The sequence below is a fragment of the Ciconia boyciana genome, chromosome 6 (assembly GCF_034638445.1).
Source record: "Ciconia boyciana chromosome 6, ASM3463844v1, whole genome shotgun sequence".
NCBI classification, from domain to species: Eukaryota; Metazoa; Chordata; class Aves; order Ciconiiformes; family Ciconiidae; genus Ciconia; species Ciconia boyciana.
The window spans coordinates 63,905,756-63,911,767 of NC_132939.1; positions in this window are offsets into that span (position 1 = coordinate 63,905,756).

Consider the following 6,012-nt stretch of genomic DNA (forward strand, 5'->3'; position numbering starts at 1 on the left):
TCAGAACATCCTTGGGGTTAGGAACAAAATTCCATCTTTATAGTCTTTTAATAACTTTTTAAATTGCCTTTTTTTTGTTTTCCCCTAGCTGGTATGCAGTTGTGGCTGGATATACTTAATATTCAAAAAGCAACTAGTTAGTTTTGCGAAGTTGGAGAGTGGGGAGCTATTTTGGCTTAGAGTTGTGGTCATCTGTTATGGCAGCTAGAGAACAGTCCATCACCTGTACTAATTCTAATACAGTTTGATTCCAGGTAATCTCAGATTTGAGTTTGTAGATGGATTCAGCAGTTAATCTCAGAATCTTAAAAAAAAAAAAAAAAAAAAAAACAAACAAAAAACCAAAACCCCCATGAACACACACCAAAAACAAACAAACAAAAACCCACAACAAACAAAGTTTGTTTTCTAAAAGTTATTTTCCCCTTATATATAAGGTTAATTTGACATGATAGCTTAGCAAGCATAAGCAGAAAGTACGTTCTGCTTCCATATCAGTTAAAGACAAAAAATTCCCCTGAATTATTTAATCCATCACGTTTGATCATCTCTCCTGGTATGCCTGTAGCCATATTTGGATAATTCCTGCTGTAGAGAATTGAGTCCTGGTGCCTAATCAAGTCCACAACTGCCTTGGGAAGATTGCCCAAAAAATGCCTGTTATGAAGAGTTACTTTGCAATTGCTAATCTCATGCTGTTAAGCAAAGGGATGTAATCATGTTCGCCTCGTACAGAATGATTAAATTTCAGAACATGATGACCCAGATTTCTACCAACCTGCAAAGATTTTTAAACTGAAAATTTAGAGAGGCTGTTACCTGTGCTTCCACTGTACACAGCGTGTACTTTCATCATTCATTTTTGGTGACTTACTGTTTACAGCATTATTCATACTAATTGCTTAGCGGTTATTGCTGTGGACTACAGTGGATCAGTTGCAGATGCTGGAACTATAAATTAAATAAAGCTATTACTCAAATTGACACTTGCGGCTTTAAGAGAGTATTTTCTCTGGGCTGATGTTTATAGGGCATAATGCTGTCTCTGTTATTTTTTTAATAGGAGTTTGAAGGAGTAAAAGTTGCCAACATCTTTAAGACAGTGGTAAAAGCACAAAGTCAACCAGTTTAGCATTCAGGCTGATTTCATACCAATGCTAATTAGCACTGCATTGTGCTTGCCTTGCAGCAGCAGTTCTGTTCTTTCCTGATGCATTGGCTTTGTGACAGTATTGGCATTGTGTCTAGACTTCGGGCTGACTAACCTCACCAATACGCAGTTGAAAGAAAAATAAAAAACTCTTATGGTCAGGTTTGGCTCTTTTCACTTAAAGGCATGGTTTTAAACATCTGGTTGCTGAGATTTCTTTCTTGTCAATGCAAATAAATGTCTAGTTCAAAATTTACGTACAAGACACTTCAGTAGTTATGCAAATGCTGTATCTACGATACAGCAGTTCTGAAATATGTATCTGGTCTGATGGCCTAGTGCTTTTCTCTCTCCTGAACTGGAACTTTTGTGGGGGCTGGTCTTCTGTAATTGATCTCGGTGTCAACCAGTTTCAATTGGAGTTAGAAGACCAGACCTTGAAGCAAAGAGAAAGATGGTACCCCCCCAACAAAAAAAGTGTACAGTATATGGAATCTGACAAATAAATCCATGCTCTTAAGAACCTGCCCTCCACACCCAAAGTCAAGAGGCAGCAGATTTGAGCTGCCTCATAATGCACGTCTGTGCCGTATTCGGGAACCTCACACGTGGATGTGTGGGCTTAATACTGAGGTTCTTGGGAAAAGCCAGGAAGAAGGGTAATGGCTCAAGCTAGGCTATCTTGTACAAAAAGAACTGAGAATGCTTTGAGTGCCCTCTGCTACCACTCAGATGGAAGGCTCCTGCTGTAGCATCCACTTCGATCTTTCTGCTTCAGGGAGGAATAAGGAGTTCTTGCCACTAACAAAATTGCCAATAAAAAAGCCAAATCTCAACACAACACATACACTTTCTGGGTGTTCAGAAAGAGACGATGACCAGGAAAACAGAAATACTTGTCTGCAGTCTATTTTTCCCTACCTGAACTATGCTTGGAACATCCACTCAGCCCTTTAGGGATAGTTACAGAGAAAGGTTGGGGAGGATGAGGAGGAACCCACGGCGCATGGCCTAATTTTCTGCGTTCAACAGGATCAAACATAAAATCTTAAACTGGTACCCTGTGCAGGTCATGAGAAATTGTGAGCATTGTTACCAACAGTAGCATTATTAAAATTAAGAATTCCTGCAGCAAAGAGATGATGGACACAGCTCTTTCACTGCAGAATGTGGAAAGTTAGCTTAGATTCTCTGAAGTCAGAAGCTGTAAACTCTGAGCTGACCTCTGAAAAATGGTGTCCTTATCCAACAACTTGACTTTGCAATCAGAACATCCTTTTATTGTACTACGTAATTAGAGTATATAATTTAATCAACCTTTGATTTTGGTTTACTAAGTGCTTATTCAGCATTAAGTGGCAATTAAGCATTAAAGTACCTTCTGTAAATCCAGGAACTTGATAATCATCAGTCATAATAAATTTGCCTCATTTCTACATTTTGTGTCAAGTTTTGCAGGTAGAATTGCAAAAAGTGATGGAGAGAAGTTTGCCAACCTCCCCCCCTCCCCCCTCCAACAAACAGATGAGAACTGAAAAGTGAAACAATCCAATGAGCTCTAAGTTTTAAAGATGTTCAAAATAAACCCTTCTTTCTCCAGCAAATCACATTACCTCCTACTACTTCAGCTGCAGGAATCTGCTGGTGGAATTATGTTCATTGATCCCTGGTATGTAACACTTCATCTACATGCACATCCAAGTTAATTACAAATCGCTATACTGTAAAAGTTGGTATAGGTAGCCAAAATAAACTGCCACATAAATAACCTTGACATACTAGATAGATAGCCAATTAGTCAGAGTACAACTGCTTGATTCGATAGACCTTACCTGTACAGTTCCAGTTATAACTGCAACAGGCAACATTCAGAATTATCAAGCCCTACAAACATTATTTATGAAAGGGCGTCTTAGAAAAAGTAATTGCAACTACATCTAGATACTCTCATTTCTTTCTCTGCTTTGAATGCTATACATAAACTCACTATAAAAATAATGGCGCTTTCATCTCCCCTCCCTTTTTTTAACTTAACTTTGCTGGGGGGGGAGAAACACTTCTCACTGACCTGCATTTCACACAATGCAACCCAAGATGCAAAAAATATTTATGGCGTGTTATGGTAGCACCCAGAAGTTGCTGGCTACACTCAGGGACAGTTGTGCCACAAATTATGCATTATGCAAACACACTACAAAAAATTCTTGTTCTAGAGAACTTGCTGTTTGAGTACTTGACCGTAGTCCTAGAGTACATGACACTGAAACTCAGATTTGTTTAGACTACTTCACTTTCTTTTGACGTGGGGATCATAAACATTCCTTTCTAAAAATGTCTTTTGTTTTAAGTTCTGTCTGTAAAGTAACTGTCAAGAGTTACAAGTGATCTCTGGAGCAACTGCCATACAATTACTGTGGTGAGCCTTGCAGATGCATTTCTATCTAATATATACTGTGACTCAGCAGCGTTGGTGTGCTATCAAGAAAATGGTACTTTCTGTTAATATAGCTGGATTCATCTGGCAGTACTGAATACCAAATCCGTGGCTGTAGAACTGTCATTCCTGTTGATCTTGCAGCTGTTCTTACTACGTGAACAATGAACAGAAGGCATTTGTTTAATTTGTGGCAATACTAACCACCCCAGGAAACTCAGATGAAAACCTACTAACTAAAAATATTTCTTATTGTAATATTGACATTTACAATACAGCTTTAAGTATTATAATATATATTGTGTTAAATTCAATATTGTCTTCAGTGGAATCATATACATCCTGTTTTGAAATTTTCAGAACAACTCTCGCCAATTTGAGCAGTGATTAGTCCTGGGCAATAGACTTCAGTGGGACCAGGCTTCACAACGATGGAAGGTATTTACTGTGAAAACAATAAGCATGTAATTTGGGCCTTTGTGCTTTAATGTCACGTGCTTAGATATTTTTCTAACTTCAACGCACCAGGAAAAAAATGGCCTGCCAAATAATTGTTAAGAAGCAAAAATAAACAAAAAAGGGTACTTTTTCATGGCAGTTGGTGAATTGGTCTGTCTTCTGCGATACCTGCTTGGCTAAGAGGCTTCTTGAGCTGTGCACCTGTGACTCCTCATGAATACAAATAGCTGTATTAATACCTGGTCCTAATAAACTATTTAGAGAGCAGACTTTAAGCTGAAATCTAGGTGAATCATCAATGCATCTGTGAAATACAAGTCAAGTTGACTGTCTCACGGTATTGCAGAGTGATCATAGAGAAGGATATTCTCTACTCATTGAAAGATTATCATGCCGGTAGGTACGTAAATAGCTGCAGTAATAAAAATAATAGTAGTTATACTGGAGTATGTAGAATTAATTAAAATTTTGTACACTACTAGTGGCAGGCCACTGAAATTGTCAATACTTTGAAGTATCTTTTGATTGACTTTCTGCTTTCAGATTGACTTTCTGCTTTACGTGTCAGAGTTAAGGTGCCCATTAAACTGAGGTACAAGTCATGTTTTTATAATGTTCTGTGGTTATTATCCATGTGACTTGACCACATTATTGGGTTTAGATAAAGCTCTTTTTTATCTTATTAGTAGTCAGCTCAAATGTTTAGATTTTAATTTAAAAAATGGCAGTGGAAACTAAGCTGACAAAAATACTTCCAGGTTTAAAAATACTTCTTGAAATAATTTATTATCTATGATATTGGTAATATTATTTACCACCACTTACAGCACTTATCAGAAGACCACAAATCTGATTTTAACTGGTACAAAAATAAGGTACAAATTACTTTTCTCACCGAGTAACATCCGTCCAGGATTATGGACTAATGCAATACTCTGCAATTGGGGCCAAACTTCAATGCAGAACAGTTAATTAAGAACAGAACAAGGAATTTTGAATTCTAACACTTTGGGCAATATTAAAGAAAAAGTTAGAAGAAGCAAATGTTATGTATGCTATCCTTCTAATAACCTAGACGTGATAGCCTATGAAATCATAAGGAAAAAAAGACTATTTGGAACTTTAATTGGAAAAAATAAGAGTCTGGAAAAATGCAACAGCAAGCTGAAGGGAAAGGAAACCTAATTAACCTTCCTGTCCCTCTTCTTGTTTGGATCCCTCCCAGGAAATAATCCTTCTTTCTGTCCCTGCGCTCCCGAGAGCGGCGGCTGCCCGCGGCAGACCAGCACGGCTCCGGCACAGGCCCCGCAGCGGCCGGGCCTGGGCACCCCTCTGTAGCCGGCTCCTCGCGCACCGCCCGGCTTCTCGCCAGGTATTACTTTTAGACACCGCCAGTTTGCTGCCGAGAAGTTCTAAAGGAAAATTCAGTCCCTAATCCAGTTGACCAAATCTGATCTCAAGTGCCATGGAGCAGGTTCTTCCCTTTCCTGCCAGCCTTTCGGGTGACTCCCCAGCTCCGCTCTGGCCAACATGACATCATTTTCTTTGCGAGGTTCTCGGGGATGGCGCCGAAGGACCCAGAGCGATGTCTGAGAGCGGGCGCAACTCCAGCCGTGAGGCCCTGCTCGCCGCCGGCAGCCCGGGCTCGGTCGGGAGAGGCAGGCCGCGGCCTGGCACCCTCTCCGCGATTTATCAGGCCGCGCCAGCGGCTCCTTCCCCTTTAAGGGCCGTTAATGGCGCCGGGCTCCCTCAGCCTCGGCTGCCTGCGCTGCCAGCGGGGAAGGCCCCGCCCGCGGTGCCGTGGCAACGGGGCGGGGCTCTCCGTGAGCCGCGCGCCGCCGCCGGGAGCCAATAAAGTTATGGCGATTGAAGAGCAGGGCGCCACGCCCCCTCCGCCGCCTGCACCAATCCCCTTCCTCTGCGTCGCTTCCTTTCCCCGCCGCCAAGGAGGAAGATGGCTGCCGGCGAA